This window comes from Piliocolobus tephrosceles, chromosome 7 (genome assembly GCF_002776525.5).
Source record: "Piliocolobus tephrosceles isolate RC106 chromosome 7, ASM277652v3, whole genome shotgun sequence".
In the NCBI taxonomy this organism is placed as follows: domain Eukaryota; kingdom Metazoa; phylum Chordata; class Mammalia; order Primates; family Cercopithecidae; genus Piliocolobus; species Piliocolobus tephrosceles.
The window spans coordinates 111,755,792-111,776,569 of NC_045440.1; the positions used below are offsets into that span (position 1 = coordinate 111,755,792).

At 36.7% G+C, this 20,778-nt stretch overlaps 1 long non-coding RNA gene across 2 annotated transcripts in view; it reads right to left on the bottom strand.

Moving 5' to 3' along the window:
- Positions 1-20,778, bottom strand: part of LOC111551190 — an 80,998-nt gene that overhangs the window by 9,336 nt on the left and 50,884 nt on the right. The window contains exon 3 of one of the 2 annotated variants that reach the window (XR_002734293.2): positions 14,573-14,629. This is a non-coding gene — a long non-coding RNA (uncharacterized LOC111551190). Of the gene's footprint in view, positions 1-14,347; positions 14,630-20,778 lie in introns of those variants that run through there. The other variant, XR_002734291.1, reaches the window with a different exon arrangement.

Sequence of the window (20,778 nt, forward strand, 5' to 3'; positions counted from 1 at the left end):
ATGAAAAACTCTTTCCATGTTAATGTAGCCATCATTCTGAACCAGTTGTTTTTCAGAATGATGCCTTTAGAGAAGCAATTGCAGAGTTAACACAAAAGCCCAAAGAAATGGAAGACACATTTAGCATACCTCCTAAAAGAGGAGTCATATTTTGCAGTGTTTTAGAAGACAGACAACTGAATTTAAGATGTTAATCAGTGTGGAGTGCATTAAAATTACAAGGCTGTCCTCTATGAGACTAACTGTATTAAAGAGAATTCAACTGGCCAAGTAGAGTGCTGATGCTTTAAATCTGTATTGACTCATATTTGAGGTAGTAAGACATTTGACATTGGATTATTTATTTCGGTTTACAGAGTCCTTGATGGCTTGAATGTGTCATAGATTCCTCAAATAACAAATAAAAGTTGGAATTACTTTCCATAAGAATTAAAAGTGGTATTTTGGTGCCCATACTGTGAATCAGTGTAATTCTTCAGAGAAAGAACTTCAAAAAAAGCAAATAAACGTGAGGGTGAATCACTGGTATGGGCCAAGTGATTGGATTAAATCTACTCTCATGTCCCTTAAAACTGTGAAGTATAAACTGTCATGTAGTGTAATGTAAAGCACATGAGTTCTGAATTAGATAGACTGTATCTGAGTCTTGAATCTGGCAGTTTTTAGTTATATGACTGCAATGTACTTAATTTCTCTGAGTCTCAGTTTCCTAATACAAATGATGGGATTAAAAAGAAAATACTTCTCTTGAAAAGCTACTGAATACAGTCACCATAAATGATCCAAAAGCATTTGGGAGGGCTCCCAGATAGTTGAACACATGAAGGTTCCTAAAGGGTGGTGCCCCATGGAATTTCCACCCCTCTTCTCACATGCCTCACTCTGCGCATCTCTTCATCTGGTGTTCATCTGTATCATTTGTAATATCTTTTATAATAAACTGGTAAACTTAAAAAAAACTTCCAGTAGAAAAGTATCAAACTGAAAGATCTCATGTGAAGGATCAGAAATCTGAATGGCATCAGACTTCTCAATAGCAACACTGGAAGCTAAAAGACAATGTCATAAGCCTTCAAAATACTAAGTGAAAATGACTTTCAATCAGTTCTGTATCTGACCAATCTTTCAACCAAATATGCTTGTATAATAAAGATAACTTTGGATAGGCAAAATTAAAAAATTTCAATATACTCTTTCCAGGAAGCTACTCAAGGGTAATTTTCATGAAACAAGAGGGTAAATCAAGAAAGAAAGATTATAATCAGCAAATCTTCTCCTAACCAGGAGTACAGGAGAAGGATGTACAATCCACAAATCCATTTCATTAATTTTTAATGAGAAATACAATGGTCAAGTACCCTGTAACACTGTTTGTCATCTGGCTGTTACATCTTTTCCCTAGAGGAAAACCTAGATAACAGACATGATTATAATTATAAAGCTGTTGCCTTGTTAATATGAATTAAAGTGAAGGTAGATAATCTATGAGGCCAGGAAATCCATGTCCATTCTCAGGAATTCCATCCCTCCTGGGGTAGCGGGGAAAATATGTTAGCATTCTTATTTGATATATTATCTACATATAATTGTCACCTTCTGTGTTAACTTGCTTTTTCTATTAACTAGATTAAATTGATGAATTAAACTTTATTTGAAGATTCCCAAAATTTCCTTAGTCACCTACTTACAAACCATCTTTCTAGAGTGAATTAATGTTATACTTCGATGATTATGTATGATTCTTACTTCTTTTATTCAAAGAAAATAACTTTATTTCCAACTTCTCGGGGCATCTCACCATAGCTACTTATGTACTGACCACATATGTACCCCCAACAAACTGAATAAAATTAATAAGAATTTCCAAATAGAATAATCACAAAACAAACTCGCAATTAAGAATATGTTCAAAACATTTACCTTATTCTGAGCATTTTGGTTGCAAGGAACATAAATTAGCTCAAGCAAAAGATGGCAAATTATAATGACAGATCTTAGTGTATCCAAGGAAATGCTATACAATCATGAACAAATGAGGCCTTGGGGATTTCAACAGTGAGAGATTATGTATCATTACTCTAGGCTTCCACTATTATCTAGCTTAGCTACACAACTTTATAGTGTTTCCTCATTAATGTAACTCAGCTATACTATGTATGACTATTTTCTGTTTCCAAGTCTCTTTGATTTTAGAATATGTATTTTCTGAGATCAAAATACATGTATATATACTCTACCTTGATCAGTCATAACCACTATTGTAATAACCTCTCACATGTATATACACACACATACACATATGCACACACTAATAATACACACATCAACCATTCAAATCTGGTTTCAAACCTAGCAAAGAAAAGCAAAAATAAAAACATTTGGTATAATTTCAGAATAAAGAACAAGTTTTGACAGTATTTTTTTAAGTGTCAGTTAGAAACACTATGTCAAAGTGTAGGGTTGACCCAAGGTTCCTACACAGGTTTGTTAAATTTGATCTATTCTCTGATTACTGATATTTCCACTAATCCCAGTCACCTTCGCACTTTGAATCATTAGTCACAGTGGAGGATTCTGATGCAGCGTGAATGGATCAATGCAAATCCACCCTTATTACTGGAATACCATCTCAAATTGCACGCTCTATAGCAGGTAAGGGTAAACATCTTGATATGTAAGTGATTAATTACAACCACTATTAAAATCATGATAAGGAGCTTGTATTAAAACAAGTTAAAAGACAATCTAAAAATATGGAAAGATTAGAGAGCAGAGCAGCTGGAAGGAAAATGCTAGTGTTGGGGAAAGAAAAACATTAAAAGTCAATGCCTAGATAGAGATTTAAGGGAATAGGAACATGGAGAAATAAAAGAAAAATGAAATATTACAGATGGACTTTGAAAAGTTGACCCAACTTCTCGTGAGCCATTACATTAAGGCCCTGTTTAAAAGGCAGTGTTCTGGTAATTGTTTGAGGACTCCATTCTCTTTAACTTACTATCACAGGAACCCATCCCCAATATTTCAACATAGGTTCTTTCTATTTTCCCTAAGTGTCAGCTAGTCTGAGAAATAAAGAGAAAGAGTACAAAGAGAGGAATTTTACAGCTGGGCTGCTGTGGGTGACATCACATATTGGTGGTTCTGTAATGCCTGCCTGAGCTGCAAAACCAGCAGGTTTTTTTTAAGGACTTTAAAAGGGGAGGGTGTGTACAAACAGGGAGTAGGTCACAAAGATCACATGCTTTAAAGGGCAAAAAGGAGAACCAAGATCACATGCTTTTGAGGCCAATAAAGATTAGAAGGCAAAGGGAAAAGCAAAGATCACAAGGCAAAGGGAAAAATAGAATTACTAATGAGAGTCTATGTTCAGCTGTGCACATATTGTCTTGATAAACATCTTAAACAACAAAAACAGGATTTGAGAGCAGAGAACCGGTCTGACTTCAAATTTACCAGGGCAGGATCTTTCCCCAACCTAATAAGCCTGAGGGTACTGCAGGAGACCAGCGTGTATTTCAGTCCTTATCTCAACCGCATAAGACAGACACTCCCAGAGCGGCCATTTATAGACCTCCCCCGAGGAATGAATTCCTTCCCCAGGGTATTAATTATTAATATTCCTTGCTGGGAAAAGAATTCAGCAATATCTCTACTTGCATGTCCGTTTATAGACTCTCTGCGAGAAGAAAAATATGGCTCTAATCTGCCCAACCCCGCAGGCAGTCAGACCTTACGGTTGTCTTCCCTTGTTCCCTGAAAATCGCTGTTGTTCTGTTCTTTTTCAAGGTGCACTGATTTCATATTGTTCAAACACATGTTTTACAATCAATTTGTACAATAGCGGTCCTGAGGTAACGTACGTTCCCAGCTTACGAAGATAACAGGATTAAGAGATTAAAGTAAAGACAGCCATAAAAAATTATAGGAATATTAATTGGGAACTGATAAATGTCCATGAAATCTTCACAATTTATGTTCAGAGATTGCAGTAAAGACAGGCATAAGAAATTATAAAAGTATTAATTTTGGGAAATGATAATTGTCCATGAAATCTTCAGTTTATGCTCCTCTGCCACGGCTCCAGCTAGTACCTCCATTTGGGGTCCCTGACTTCCTGCAACATGTTACTATTGCATTTAGTTATCTTTAAACAAGGGGATCTTACAGCTATATTGAATGACATGAGACTTGTTTCAAATGAGAGATTAATACTTTCAAACTTATCTATGATACGCAGTTTCCTGATCTTGAATTCGCAGTCTCCCAAGTGACCCATAGATAGAATTTGAGGATCTGTAAACTCAGTTGAGAAAGATTATATCTTTATTTTTATTAACAGCCAACTTGAATTTAGCATTTCCTCCAATTGTGATTATAAACAGCAAACCACAGTAGTATTAATAATACCTAACTGTGTCATGGATAGAAGTCATATATATTTTCACGTCACATTACAGTTGTTACTGATACCTCAAATTATAATTTATGCTTATTATTCCTTTGAATTTACAATAGTTATTAGATTTGCTTCTATTATCAAATGTGTCAATAAAGAAATATTTCTATGACTATATCACAATTTATTCTTTTTAATATTTTGAAAACTACATTCCAATATAATTGGTTTCATTTATTTGTGTGTGTGTGTGTGTGTGACACACAGGGTCTCACTCTGTTGCCCAGGCTCGAGTACAGTGGTGCGACCTCCCCAAACTCAGTTGATCCTCATATCTCTGCCTCCTGAGTAGCTGGAACTACAGGTGCATGCCATAATGCCCAGATAATTTTTGTATTCTTTGTAGAGATGGGGGTTTCACCAGGTTTTCCAGGCTGGTTTCGAACTACTAGGCTCAAGGAATCTGTCCACCTCAGCCTTCCAAAGTGCTAGGATTACAGGCGTGAGTCACCACTCGTGGCCTATAATTGGTTTCATTTGTATTCTTATGTATTTTATTTTAGGCATTTTAAAACATGATTGTGAGAAATGTTTCATAGATTCCAGAAAAGTTCATGGAACAAAATTTTAAGACTCCTAATTAAGGGGACTCAAAATATCAGTGATATGATTTGGATGTTTGACTCCTCCATATCTCATGTTGAAATGTAATCCCCAATGTTGGCAATGGGGCCTAGCGGAAAGTACTGGATCATGGAGCTCATTCCTCATAAATGGCTTAGCACCATCCCATGGATGATGAGTGAGCTCTTGCTCAGGTATTAGCAGTTCACATGAAACCTGGTTGTTTAAAAGAGTCTGGGACCTCGCTCTTCTGTCTCTTATATCTGTCTCACCATGTGAAATGCCTACTCCCACTTCCCCCGCCATGATTGTAGGCTTCCTGAAGCCCTCATTAGAAGCAGATGCTGGCACCTGGCTTCATGTACAGTCTGAAGAAAAGTGAGACAATTAAACCTTTTATTTATAAACTTTATTCATTCCTTTATAGTAATGTAGAAATAGACTAACACAATCAGTGATTCAGTAAGCATTTTCATGTTAATTAAAAATAGATTTTTAAAATAAGTAACACAGGATCATTTTTAATAGGAGTATTTTTAAAAATATCAAATAGTATAGAATATAAACAAAACAGTATATGAAAGAGTCCTGGACAAGTGTAGTGGCTCACATCTGTAATCTCTGCACTCGGGGAGACCAAGGTGGGAGAATCGCTTGAACCTAAGAGTTAAAGACTAGCCTGGGCAACATAGTGAGACCCCATCCCTAAAATAAAAAAATTAAACAACAACAAAAAAGAGTTCCCTCTTACGTCCATATACTCCTGTTACCCAGTTCATTCTATAGTGTGTATTCTTCCTGACATTTTCTATGCATATTAAAAAGATTTTTTTACATGAATCTCTTAAAAATATATAAATATATAAACAGAGTCATAACATACATACTGTTCTACAACATGGCTTTTAACAATATATTGTAGATATTAAAAAATATCATTACATTTACATTTTTTTCTTTTTTCAAAATTATACTTTTAATTTTGGGGTGCATGTGCAGAATGTGCAGGTTTGTTACATAGGTATACACATGCCATGGTGGTTTGCTGCACCCATCAACCCATCATCCACATTAGGTATTTCTCCTAATGCCATCCCTCCCCCAGCCCCACTCCCCAACAGGCCCCCAGTATGTGATGTTCCCCTCTCTGTGTCCACGTGTTCTCGCTGATCAACTCCCACTTATGGGTGAGAACATGCGGTTCTTGGTTTTCTGTTCTTGTGTTAGTTTGCTGAGAATGATAGTTTCCAGTATCATACATGTCTCTGCAAAGGACATTAACTCATCCTTTTTATGGCTGCATAGTATTCCATGGTGTATATGTGCCACATTTTCTTTATCCACTCTATCACTGATGGGCATTTGGGTTGGTTCCAAGTCATTGCTACTGTAAACAGTGCCACAGTAAACACACGTGTGCATGTGTCTTTATAGTAGAATGATTTATAATCCTTTGGGTATATACTAGTATACCCAGTAATGGGATTGCTGGGTCAAATGGTATTTCTGGTTCTAGATCCTTGAGGAATTGTCACACTGTCTTCCACAATGGTTGAACTAATTTACATGCCCACCAGCAGTGTAAAAGCGTTGCTATTTCTCCACAGCCTCTCTAGCATCTGTTGTTTCCTGACTTTTTGATGATCACCATTCTAACTGGCATGAGATGGCATCTCACTGTGGTTTTGATTTGCATTTCTCTAATGACCAGTCATGATGAGCTTTTCTTCATGTGTTTGCTGGTTGCATAAATGCCTTCGAGAAGTGTCTGTTCATATCCTTTGCCCACTTTTTGAGCGGTTGTTTTTTTCCTGTAAATTTGTTTATGTTCTTTGTAGATGCTGAATATCAGTCCTTTGTCAGATGGATAGACTGCAAAAATGTTCACCCATTGTGTAGGTTGCCTGTTCACTCTGATGATAGTTTCTTTTGCCGTGCAGAAGATCTTTAGTCTAATCAGATCCCATTTGTCAATTCTGGCTTTTGTTGCCATTGTTTTTAGTGTTTTAGTCATGAAGTCTTCTCCCATGCCTATGTCCTGAATGGTACTGCCTAGGTTTTCTTCAAGGGTTTTTATGGTTTTAGGTCTTACGTTTAAGTCTTTAATCCATCTTGAGTTAATTTCTATATAACATGTAAGGTTGGGATCGAGTTTCAGCTTTCTGCGTATGACTAGCCAGTTTTCCCAACACCATATACTAAATAGGGAATCCTTTCCCCATTGCTTGTTTTGGTCTGGTTTGTCAAAGATCAGATGGTTGTAGATGCATGGTGTTATATCTGATGCCTCTGTTCTGTTCCATTGGTCTATATATCTGTTTTTGTACCAGTACCATGCCATTTTGGTTACTGTAGCCTTGCAGTATAGTTTGAAGTCAGGTAGCATGATGCCTCCAGCTTTGTTCTTTTTGCTTAGGATTGTCTTGGCTATATGGGCTCTTTTTTGGTTCCATATGAAATTTAAAGTAGTTTTTCCCAATTCTGTGAAAAAATTCAATGGTAGCTTGATGGGGATAGCATTGAATCTATAAATTACTTTGAGCAGTATGACCATTTTCACAATACTGATTCTTTCTATCCATGAGCATGGAATATTTTTCCATTTGTTTTTGTCCTCTCTTATTTCCTTGAGCAGTGGTTTGGGGTTCTCCTTGAAGAGGTCCTTCACATCCCTTGTAAGTTGTATCCCTAGGTATTTTATTCTCTTTGGAGCAATTGTGAATGGGAGTTCACTCATGATTTGGCTCTCTGTTTGTCTGTTATTGGTGTATAGGAATGCTTGTGATTTTTGTACATTGATTTTGTATCCTGAGACTTTGCTAAAGTTGCTTATCAGCTGAAGGAGATTTTGGGCTGAGGCGATGGGGTTTTCTAAATATACAATCACGTCATCTGCAAACAGAGACAATTTGACTTCCTCTCTTCCTAACTGAAAACCTTTATTTCTTTCTCTTGTCTGATTGCCCTGGCCAGAACTTCCAATACTATGTTGAATAGGAGTGGTGAGAGAAGGTATCCTTGTCTTGTGCCAGTTTTCAAAGGGAATGCTTCCAGCTTTTGCCCACTCAGTATGATATTGGCTGTGCATTTGTCATAAATAGCTCTTATTAATTTGAGATATGTTCCATCAATGCCTAGTTTATTGAGAGGTTTTTGCAGGAAGGGCTGCTGAATTTTGTTGAAGGCCTTTTCTGCATCTATTGAGATAATCATGTGTTTTTTGCTATTGGTTCTGTTTATGTGATGGATTACATTTATTGATTCACATATGTTGAACCAGGCTTGCATCCCAGGGATGAAGCCGACTTGATCGGGGTGGATAAGCTTTTTGATGTGCTGCTGGATTGGGTTTGCCAGTAGGTTATTGAGGATTTTTGCATCAATGTTCATCAGGGATTTTCATCTGAAATTTTCTTTTTTTGTTATGTCTCTGCCAGGTTTTGGTATCAGGATGATGCTGACTTCATAAAATGAGTTAGGGAGGATTTTCTCTTTTTCTATTGTTTGGAATAGTTTCTGAAGGAATCATACCAGCTCCTCTTTGTAGCTCTAGTAGAATTTGGCTGTGAATCCATCCGGTCCTGGACTTTTTTCAGTTGATAGGCTATTAATTGCTGCCTCAATTTCGGAACTTGTTATTGGTCTATTCAGGGATTGGCTAGTGGTCTATCTATTTTGTTTATCTCTTCAAAAAACCAGCTCCTGGATTCATAATATCATTACATGCAGATTTATCTCATTATTTTTTCAATTGTGGAATAATATTTCATGGTATTGTTAGACCACAAATAACATAATTGATCTTCCATTAGTGGGTATTTAGATATTTTCAAACAATGTGCAGTGAACATCTTTATTTGAAGTGATGTTGAAAATATTTAACAATCCTTGTCATAGGTACTGGCCAATAAAATGGATCCCAACTTTCATGCTGAAGGGAGGTCCTAGTGGTGCCCTCCTGGGCTACGTATTAACCCTTTCATTGCTGGACCACAGACAAGCCCACTGCAGAGCGCCCAGAGGCTGAGGTATTGGGTGAGGTAATCAGCAAGTTCTGTGCAGCAACCACTTATCAATTGGCTCAGAAGTATTTCTGTGTTTTAATAACCAGTATGGCTATAACTTTGCCTACCAGCTGACTTTACACTCTGCTTGTCCATATATCTTTGAGCATTTGTGAGTACATCTACTGCTTAAACTGCTAAAGTACAAATACTAGTTTAATATAAATTTATATTTAATACATAAATAATGTCAAATCGCCCTTCAAACAAAGTGCACAAATTTATTCTTCCACTTAAAAACCTTCAAAAACAATATCATTTTTCATCTTTGTCTATATGTGTATATTGTAATACTTAATTTTATCAAATGTCAATCTTTGCTTATTATGTGTTAATGGAATTGTATACTGCTTTCTTTTATTTTGCATTTGTAAAATCATGAGTGGGGTTGAGTGACTCTTTATAGGTTTATATGTTAGTTGGCCTTTTTTTTTTTCAGCCTAGCCACTTTGAGTTCAGTACTTTGTCTATTCTGCTACTGAGTTTTCATTAGTTTTTTAAAAATGAATCTTTACCAGTTTTAAAAACATTTATTAAGGAAATTAGCCCTTTAACTAATTTTTTAGTTTGTCAGCCTCATTTTTTTCAGGTTTATTGGTGTTTTAAATACACAGAAAACTTTCTTTTCTATGTAGTCAAAATTATCTACCTTTCCCTTTTGAATTCTAGATCTTATATCACTTCTTAAAAAGTTTATTAAAAACAGTCTTCTTAGTTCTTTTTTTTTTTTTAAGCTACCTCTATGGTTTTAGTTTAAGTTTATTTATCCATCTGGAATTTATTTTAGTATAATGAGTGAGGTAGAAATCTCACTTAATTATTTTCCAAATGGCTAGCCAGTTGTCCCAACACTATTTATTGACTAATCAGGTTTTCCTCCACAGAGTATACTAAATTCTTAAATATACTTACATCCATTGTTAGACTTTTTGATATTTTCTATTGATCTTTTATTCTTATTCTGGTATCATACTATTTTAGTTACTATAACTTTATGATACATTTTAGTATTTATAGGATTTTCCACTTTATTATTCTTTCCTTTTAAATTTTCCTCAATAATCTAATGCATTCAATCATCTGTCATGTAAACTTTTAATTTTTTTCACATTTCAAAAAATTAGTTTTTTTTCTTTTTTTTGTTGTTTTTGTCCCAGGTTTATTGAAAATATTACAGCATTGCAGAAAGAGTCAAACACCTCTGCAAGTGGTTTTAAAATTCATCCTAACTGTAGACTGAGTGACGTGCAGGTTGTACAGACTGCCAAAGTCCAAAAGTTTCTGTATTTTCGTAGTGCCAGGATCTATTTCAATGATCTCCTGATCCAGGGGCTGAGACCTCAAGAACATAACTGTCTCTCCTTTCTCTCTCCTCCTCCTGCAACTTGATGGAGGTACCTCACACTGGGACCCTCTGAATCCACTTCATCAGATGGATTACACAGCCTGCTATCTTGTTCCGGAGATTCTTACAGAGGATGATGGCAATTTCCTCGCACACATGCTTGTTGGTGTGGAAGTCATTGCCCAGGCACGTGTAGTACTTTTCTGTAATGACCCAGGCCACCTTCCTCATGGTTTTGGTGCGAATGTGGCCCATGTTGGTGGGTCCTTGGTAAAAGCACAAAATTAGTTTTCTATTTGGGATTAGAGTGAACTCATAGATTAAAAATAGTATCATTAAAAAGTTGAGTCTCTCTAGAAAAATAATGTTGTCTTCCACTATAATGGCATCTTCAGTGGAATTTTATGTTGTCTTTACTTTTTAAAAACGTTTATTCCTGGCCGGGCACAGTGGCTGATGCCTGTAATCCCAGCACTTTGGGAGGTCAAGGCAGGCAGATCACCTGAGGTCAGGAGTTTGAGACCAGCGTGACCAACATGGCAAAACCCCATCTCTACTAAAAATATAAAATTAGCCAGGTGCTGTGGTGCATGCCTATAATCCCAGCTACTTGGGAGGCTGAGGCAGGAGAATGGCTTGAACCCAGGAAGCAGAGGTTGCAGTGAGCCAAGATTGAGCCGCTGCACTCCAGCCTGGGCAACAAGAGCAAAACCCCATCTCAAAATAATATTTATTCCTAGATTTTTGATTGTTCATTTTTATTGTGAATTGAATCTTTTTTCTTGTATAATTTTAAGCCAATTTTTTAGTGTGTATAGAAAAGTTATTGCTTTGTTTATTTTTTAAACTAGTAGGCTTACTGAATTCTAATTGTTTCCCATTGTTTTAATTTGCTTTCTTGGGTCTTCTAAGTAAACAACCACACCACTTGCCAATATTGGCTCCTGTTTATGATATTCATATCTTTTATTTCATTATCTTGTCTAATTGCATTTTCCAAATAGGAAAAATATCAGAATACTAAAAAAGAAATGGGGAATTTCTCCAAGGACAAAATTATATTATGAGTCTTGGATAAACTAAAATGCTAAGAACAACTCTTTTGCCCAAGAAAGCACCTTTTGTATATCATTTTCATTGTATAAATCACTCTTGGTTATATTTTCAAGCTCAGCACATGCTCCCTGCCCCATAATTGGTCTAATAATTTTAAAGTAAAAATTGATAGCTGTGGACAGCTATAAATAACTGGCATTCACACCATGCTTTCAAAATGCACTTGTTTAGCTTTATTTTGCCAATAACTTAAACCATATGGAAAGGGCAAATTCTCCTTCACAAATGCATTCTAAAAATAGCATGTAGTAAATGATAGCATTTGACAAGTTTTTACCAATTTACTGATTCTCAGAGACAGAAAGCCCAGTTGCTATAATCAGTTTAAAGTGAAAAAACTTGCACCTTTCCAGTCCAAGGTGTTTTATTTTTTTATCTTGTATTAAATAATGTTTATAGAACAGCAGCTTTGCCAGACAGGTTGCTGTGTATTCACTTCTATTTTCTTTGCTACTGTTCCAGAAGCTGAAGGGTTAATGATGAGGTTGGTAACTTTTAGGAGCTTTAAGTTGAAGACATCAACAGACTTCCAGATGTTCTAAATCCTTTAAATATCAAAGTGTGAAACTGATGACTGAGTTTCGCCACACCTAAAACATCAACTTAGTTTCCTTAGCTGATATGCTGTGGGGCAGATATAGGGACAGAATATGAAAAGGAGTAATGTTCAGAAACTGATTATTTACACCATTGACCCTCTTTTCTAACCGGGATGTGAGGTGAAGGTAAAAGTACCTAATGACACTTAGATTTGAGCTGTGAATATTTATTTGCATGGGATAAAAAGTAACCCCTCTGATGTGCTTATGTGTGTCATGGCCCTTTTCCTATACATTGAACACTTGGGCTTGGAGCATGAGCAGAAAGAGGTGAGAAGATGAAAGTGATGTCTGTTAGAGGCTAAATGAAGTCAAGGTTATGACTGAAGAACAGGGAGTTCTACACAAGTTAATTCTACTGTGTTTCCTGGTGAACACAAGCAGTTCTTATCTACACTCATTGTGAAATTGCATATTCCCACCTTTTTTTTTGTATTTTTTGTAGAGACAGAGCTACAAAAATTAGAAACATTAGTGTATCTGGCTAATTTTTACATATTTTTGTAGAGACAGGGTTTTGCCATGTTGTCCAGACTGGTCTCCAACTCCTGGGCTCAAGTGATCCTTCTGCCTTGGCCTCCCAAAGTGCTGGGATTACAGGCATAAGCCATTGTGCCTGGCTGATGATCTGTATATATTTACTATTTTATTTGGATCTCTATTGAAGATTTATTTTTTTTCATGAGGCTGCTATTCTAAGTAACTTAAGAAAATTGAAAAATGACTGAATTTGGTGAAACTATTGAATGATCTAGATCGAGGTTTAGGGGATCTTGTAGTCAATTATTAGTCGAAGCTTTTCATAAGGACCAGGAGCATAAGAAGAGAAAGCAGACAGGTGAGAAAGGATAACGTTACAGTCTATGCTTTGAGTGTTGAAAAGTAAAGATAAGGTAAGATAAGCAATGATGTAGGCTGAGATGGTGCCACAGGCTGTTGTGTTTGCTGCAGATATTGGGTTACAGTTGAGTGCCAAGTTTTAAAAAATTGAAAACAGAAACAGCCTACAAGACAGTGATTTTCGATTTTTTAAGTTGACAAAGCAGCCATAACCCTTGGTACTCTGATACTCTGCTCCAAAATAGTTACAGATTTATGACATTATATGACAAGGAATAATTTTACCATCAGTAACTGCCACTGTATTTGATGTATAAGGGTTTCTGAATCTCAAAAAGAATAGTGGATAAAATTTACAATAATATATATATATTAGGATGACAGGTATCTATCCTAGTTACTTACTTACCTAATTTAATTTGAGGGACTAGCCTTGCTGATTGAGTAATCACTTAAAATATAATAATTTTGGCTGGGCGCAGTGGCTCACGCCTGCAATCCCAGCACGTTGGGAGGCTGAGGCGAGTGGATCACTTGTGGTCAGGAGTTCAATACCAGCCTGGCCAAGATGGTGAAACCCCGTCTCTACCAAAAATACAAAAATTAGCTGGGTGTGGTGGCAGGCGCCTGTAATCCCAGCTACTCAGGAGGCTGAGGCAGGAGATTAGCTTGAACCTGGGGGACGGAGGTTGCAGTGAGCCAGGATCGTACCACTGCACTCTAGCCTGTGTGACAAGAGCAAAACTCTGTCTCAAAAAAAAAAAAATATAATAATTTCATGTCATATTATTTTTACATCTGCTAGAAGAAAAGAAAAAGCAGGCACCCAAATCTTAAGAGTTCTAGAAAAGTTTAACCTCGAGAAACTCCATTCATTAAATTAAATTCATTGGTTTTGAATAAGGAAAGAAAAGCTGAGATAGAAAAGAGGCTTTTTGCCTGAGCGTAGAGGCTCAAGCCTGTAATCTCAACACTTGGGGAGGCCGAGGCAGGAGGATTGTTTGCCTCCAGGAGTGTTAAGACCAGCCTGGACAAAATGACAAGACCTTGTCTCTACAATAAAATTAAAAATTGGTCTGGTGTGGTGATTCATTCCTGTAGTTCTGGCTGCCCAGGAGGCTGAAGTGGGAGGATCACTTGAGTCCCGGTTGAGGCTGCTATAAGCCAAGATCACACCACTGCAGTCAGCCTGGGTGACAGAGTGAGACCCTGTCTCAAAATTAAATTAAATTTAAAAAGTCTTTTAAACTTTTATGCATTCTTTAGATATGCCCAGTAACTCTTCTGTGTATTTAGGATCTACCGTTTTCTAGGAGTAAAATATTAAAGTAGAAATAAACTGCCTCTATAATTTCTTCTTTGTTTTCACATTTTGAGGTGTTTATTTACACACAAACACGATGATCAAGTAAATATTTTAAATCTCAAAATTTTCATTATTTCTTCTCCTCCACCCTGGAATGGTATAGACCACAGGAGTAGAAAGACTGGAGAGGGAAAACAGACAAAGCTAAATAAGGCATTTGTATCAGTAAAATGTGAAGCTTTGATCTCCAGAATATAGTAAAAGCAATTAGACACAGACCTTTTGGCATGTCTGGTATTTCCTCACTTTTGGACCCAGGACACCACTGCTTCTTTTCTGTAAGGCGAGGAATTACATTTTTGAGAATCCACTTCTCTGTAAGGTTCTGAGTCAGTTTGCCAATGAGAAAAATTTGTCCGAGAGTCGGAAGATGGAAATGAAGAGGAAGTCATTAGTCTTTTCAGAGATGTTTGCAGCTTGATGCTTGGAAAAACAAGACATTCACAGTGGCTTTCCAGCAATTTTTTTTTAATGTTAATTTAAGTTCTGGGATACATATGCAGAATGTACAGGTTTGTTATATAGGTATACGTGTGCCATGGTGGTTTGCTGCACCTACTGACTCATCCTCTAAGTTCCCTCCCCTCGCCCTCCACCCCTCAGCAGGCCCTGGTGTGTGTTGTTCCCCTCCCTGTGTCCATGTGTTTTCATTGTTCAGCTCCCTCTTATGCCTGAAAACATGTGGTGTTTAGTTTTCTGTTCCTGTATTAGTTTGCTGAGGATGATGGCTTCCAGCTTCATTCGTGTTCCTGCAAAGGACATGATCTTATTCCTTTTTATGGCTGTATAGTATTCCATGGTGTATATGTATCACATTGTATTTATCCAGTTTATCACTGATGGGCATTTGGCTTTGTTCTATGACTTTGCTATTGTAAATAGTGCTGCAACAAACAACCTTTATTTTAGTTATGTTGATAAAAATCACTCCCATGTTCTTAGAACTAGGAAACTCTATTGATTCTTTAGCAAATTAATCAGGACTATTTTAGTAGTAAGAGACAGAAAACCAATTCAATTCATTTTGGGGGAATGAATCCTAACTCATTGATACACATGGCTAGGAAGGATACAAAGGTAGGTCACAAAATCCAGGAAGAACTGAACTGGAGTTGAGACTTAAGGCCACCAGGACTCTGTTCATCTCTCTACTTGTCTTTGCTTAATTGATTAATTGATTTTTAATTTTTCTTTTCACAAATAAAGCTTCCATTATGGTTTGTTCTATAACAAAGCAAATGGTGCATTAGGAGTGGAGAAAAGGGGCCAGACTTTAACATTCCCCTTCTCTCCTTCCATTCACCAAGGTGCATAACTTCTTCAGTACAAACAGTTAGGTGTCAAGGATTAATCTTCTAAGTCTGAAGATTTACAGCAGTTACCTAACCAGATGACTTAGGTGAAGGGGACCAGCATGGCAGGATGAAACTTCCATCACATTTCCCAATTTCCATGAGGTTACTCTGAAGAGTTGAGAAAAAAGTCTCCATCTCCAGTGGACCTAGAGAAATTGGCAATCTCAAAGATCCATTGAAAGCTTTGCTTTGCAACTTTTAGGTAAATACACATCCAATTTTAGTCCCCCCAAACTCCACCCCCAAAAAGCATCCTACCACAAAAGGGAACTTTTTTTTTCAAGAAATGAACCAAAAAAGATGGGAAATTAGAAGAGGAAAAAACAGCAGAAAATTTTGGGACCTGGTAAGCCAATGAAAAGTGGTACTGTTCCCCTTCCCGAGTCCAAGTGAGCTCATTGTTCAGTTCCCACCTATGAGTGAGAACATGCGGTGTTTGGTTTTCTCTTCTTGTGATAGTTTGCTAAGAATGATGGTTTCCAGCTGCATCCATGTCCCTACAAAGGACGCAACCTCATCCTTTTTTATGGCTGCATAGTATTCCATGGTGTATGTGTGCCACATTTTCTTAATCCAGTCTGTCACTGATGGACATTTGGGTTGATTCCAACTCTTTGCTATTGTGAATAGTGCCGCAATAAACATACGTGTGCATGTGTCTTTGTAGTAGAATAATTTATAATCCTTTGGGTATATACCCAGTAGTGGGATGGCTGGGTCATATGGTACATCTAGTTCTAGATCCTTGAGGAATTGCCATACTGTTTTCCATAATGGTTGAACTAGTTTACAATCCCACCAACAGTGTAAAAGTGTTCCTATTTCTCCACATCCTCTCCAACACCTGTTGTTTCCTGATTTTTTAATGATTGCCATTCTAACTGGTGTGACACAATGGGGCCTATCATGGGGAGGGGGGAGGGGGGAGGGATTGCACTGGGGAGTTATACCTGATATAAATGATGAATTGATGGGTGCTGACGAGTTGATGGGTGCAGCACACCAACATGGCACATGTTTACATATGTAACAAACCTGCACGTTATGCACATGTACCCTAGAACTTAAAGTATAATAAAAAAAAAGAAAAGAAAAAGAAAAGTGGTACTGATTGGGCATATCTGAGAGAGCTACAACTCAAGCTGACAGTGGAAACAGTAAGGAATAAATTTAGTTTATTTCACAGAATCCCTTAAAATGTTGGGAATTGGTGACACACAGTGCTCTTGGAAGGAGAGATAAAGAGAATAGCTAAATTAAAGAGGACCAGCAAAAACTGTTTAAAAAGCAATTAGATCTTCACATCTACCCATCCCGTCTACACAGCTATCACCTTACTGAAAATAGGATGTTGAGCTGTCTAGTTCTTTTTGTCCACTTGGTTCCGAGAATCCTGGAAACCAGGCCTTTATCATCCAGGAAGGACACTGGAGGAGTCTCCTCAGAGGAAAATAGTTATCCTCAAAGAATATATATAAATATTTGGAAATTGGAAGCTCATCAACAAAATATCCTAGAAAAGTTATCTACTGTGAAGGCTGTGGTCGATAAGTACTGCTCATGCTCAGGTCTTCCAATAAGTGCTTTGGTTCTCTAACCTTAAAAATGGGCAGATAATTAAGGTTACTGGACAGCTGAGGAAAGACTTTAACATGGAGTATAAAGGAAAAAGAGAAAAGCAACACAGTGGAGAAAACAGAGGCTGTGCAATGAGAAGAAAACTTGACAATCATTAATATCCTCAGGGAATGTGATGATAGTACCAACCTGAGACAAGCAAGAGCTCTTAGGAATTAAAAATATGAAAACAGACTTTAAAAAGTAATAGACAGATTGGAAGATAGAGTTGAGAAAATCTTCCAGAAAGTGGAGCAAAAATCCCAGAGAGTGGAGCAAAAGATAAGAGTTGGAAGGAAGAGATAAAGTGTGAACATTAGATCAGGAGTCCAGGAGATCAAAAACAATTATGTCGTGCCAGTCAGGCTTTACATACACCAAATCATTTCATTCTCAAAAAAGCCTATGATGTATGTACTTTTATTATTTCCTTTAACCTAGTGGAAAAACTGAATCATAAAAATATTAAAAGTCTCACCGTTTCTGAGGAGAAAATCTAGGTTACAGGCTCAGGCAATCTGACCCCAAAGCGTAGGGATTTCACCACTTAACTTTTCTGCAGTTCAAGAAGAGAGAGCTAGAGATGGAGATAGAGAGAGAGAGAGAGAGAGAGAGAGAGAGGCAGAGGGGAAGAAAACTTGCTTTCCTGGATAAAAAAGACATTTTCAGACGTACTAGGTCTCAAAAAATTGTCTCCTATGTATCTTTGTTACAAAGTGGTTAGAGGAAACTCCACAAAATTGAAGGAAGAAGACCTGGGAAGAGATGCAAGGCAAAGAAAATCAGTCCCCAGTGTGTAAACAGTTCAGATGAGAGTAGGTCAGAATGCTGTAAGAATCATTTTTCCAAGAGATGTAATTAAAAGACTACCTGATGTGTCTAAACTTTTTTCTTTTTTTTTTTCTTTTTTTCAGAGAAAAGGTCTTTGTTGCCCAGGCTGGAGTGCTGTGACACAATCATGGCTCCCTGCAGCTTCAAACTCTTAGGCTCAAGCAATCCTTTTGTTTCAGCCGCGTAAGTAGACAGGACCACAGGCATGTGCTGCCACTCCCACTTAATTTTTACATTTTTTATACAGATGAGGTCTCCCTATTTTGCCCAGGTCAGTCTCAAACTCCTGACCTCAAGCGATCCTTCTACCTCAGCCTCCCAAAGTGCTAGGATTACAAGTGTCAGCAACTGTGCCTGTCCCAATATATCTAAACTTTTAAGGGGAGATTCAAGCAAGTGGCAGAGAGGTGATGGACTGAATTGGAATTCATGGTAAGTATATCAAAAAAATTAAAATAAAGAAAAAATGAGACAATTATTAACTCCAGGCATAGGGTAAAAAATAAAAGTAAAGAAAGCAGAGTCATTTCAATGGCACAAGTTTGAAGAGCCTTTAAAAAGTCCTGATATAAACACTGGACAATGATCTAACTAAAATTGTGCCTTGACAGTAGTGGAAGGATAAGGGATGGGAAACAAATGTATGCATGATAGGACAGGGAGAGGAAAGAGACCCACATGCTAAGTTCTAGTAGGAAGTTGGTAGATGATGTCTACTGCTGAAAAAAGTAAGGTAGCATCACAACCATGTGTTTTTAGAAATCTGAAAGCAAAAAAATATTTTCTAACAGTATTATTTTTCATAATAGTTTCTGTGATTTTTGTAGAACAATTTAGCTCATTATGTATATGAACACCTGATAAAAATAAGAACAAAAAGATTTTATTTTGATTACTAACATTTTCTTATCACTAAGACTATTTGGAGTGTAAAGTCCTCTTACATTGAGCTCAATTAAAACCATTTTCGTATAGTAATTTGTAATTAGAACCCATACTATTATAACATATAAATGTCTTTTAATTTTATATCTTATAAAATCTCTTAAAGATCCCTTTATAACCATCTCATCCTTAATGTATTCTGTATTCTTGTGAGCTAGGCATTATTTTCCACTTAAAACGAAGTTTCAGAGAATTAGAAAAATTTTAAAAATTGCCCAAGATCTCTTAGAAATTTTGAGAGTAACAAGATCAGAACATAACATTCCAAATTATTTGTCTTTATGCCACAAAATCATGTTGAATTTTCCCAAATATTTAAAAAATAATAAACAAAAACCCCAAATAATTTGAGAATGCCAAAAAGAAAAAAAAGAAGCAACAACATTGGGACTATTGTAAACTAATTGTGCATATTTGACAAGGACTCATGAATTCCTCTTAGATATAAAAGTAGAGAAGTCAATTTCTTCCAAAACTGTGACAATAATTGACTGAAGACTATTATAAATAAGTTTAAAAAGCAGAATAAGCAATAAGATCAAGTATATAATCAGTGGATAAATATGGTAAAGACTAATTACAATATTCCTATGAAATCAATGAAGGGGAGAGAGCTAAACACACACACACACACACACACACACACATACATACACACCCCAGACAAACACATAAAACTTTATTCCAATTATTTTCTATCAGTGGAGCTCATTATTTCTGGTTTTGATTGGCTCTCAGTTTACTTCTTTTAGATAAGAATACTATTTAAATCTAGTTTATATGAAATTCTTTCTCTTTAACAAAATATTAAAAGAACGAAAACAAGTGAGCAGATATAAAGTTGTCCTCAAATTTCTCATCTATAGAATTTGGATAACAGAACCCATGTAACAGAGTTGTGAAGGTTAAATAAAACAATGCACAGAAGCATCTGGCATAGTGCTTCAAGACATTTTAAAGACAAACTCTAATACCAATGCATTTGCTTAGTTCTCTGTCCTGTTCTCCCATTTAGGAAAATATCTTAATGGACATATCAAGATTTTTAAGGTATGCAAGGTCCTGAGGCATAGTCTGGAGAGAGAAAATTGAGCTGGGGAAAACTGGAAAGTTGCTCTGCATAATATATTATGGGAACTTTCAATTTATTGGGCATGGGGGCACAGACTGGGGGTTTAGAGGTCTTGGACAGGGAGGAGAGGAATGTAATAGAAGAAGAAAACACAGTGAGAAATACCCAAAGATGGAAAGACAGCTCAGTTTAAAACAATCTTCTAGTGATTAATTTTACTTTTTTTGCATCTATGTTGGGCATATTTCCCTCCCCAAATGTTTTGTTTAATAAAAAGTTGGCTACTCACCCAACAGTCTTTTGTTAGTAGAGCTTTGGGAAATTAACAGGGGGTTAAGGATACAGACAAAGAAAGGTCACAGAGGCAAGGCAGTAAATAGGGATTGGGACGGGGAGTGAAAGATGACTGGATCCTGAAGCCTCTCCGAGGCCCCCACCATCCTAAGGAATACCTGGGAAATTGTGGAGGGCTCTAAATTAATTTCCCAGTGTATACAGAACAAGGAGCTAAATATATCTGTTTGCTTACCATACAAGGCTGGCAAATCTGGACTTCTCAAGATTAACATCATTAACGTTTCTTTCCTTTAGTTAAAATAATTTAA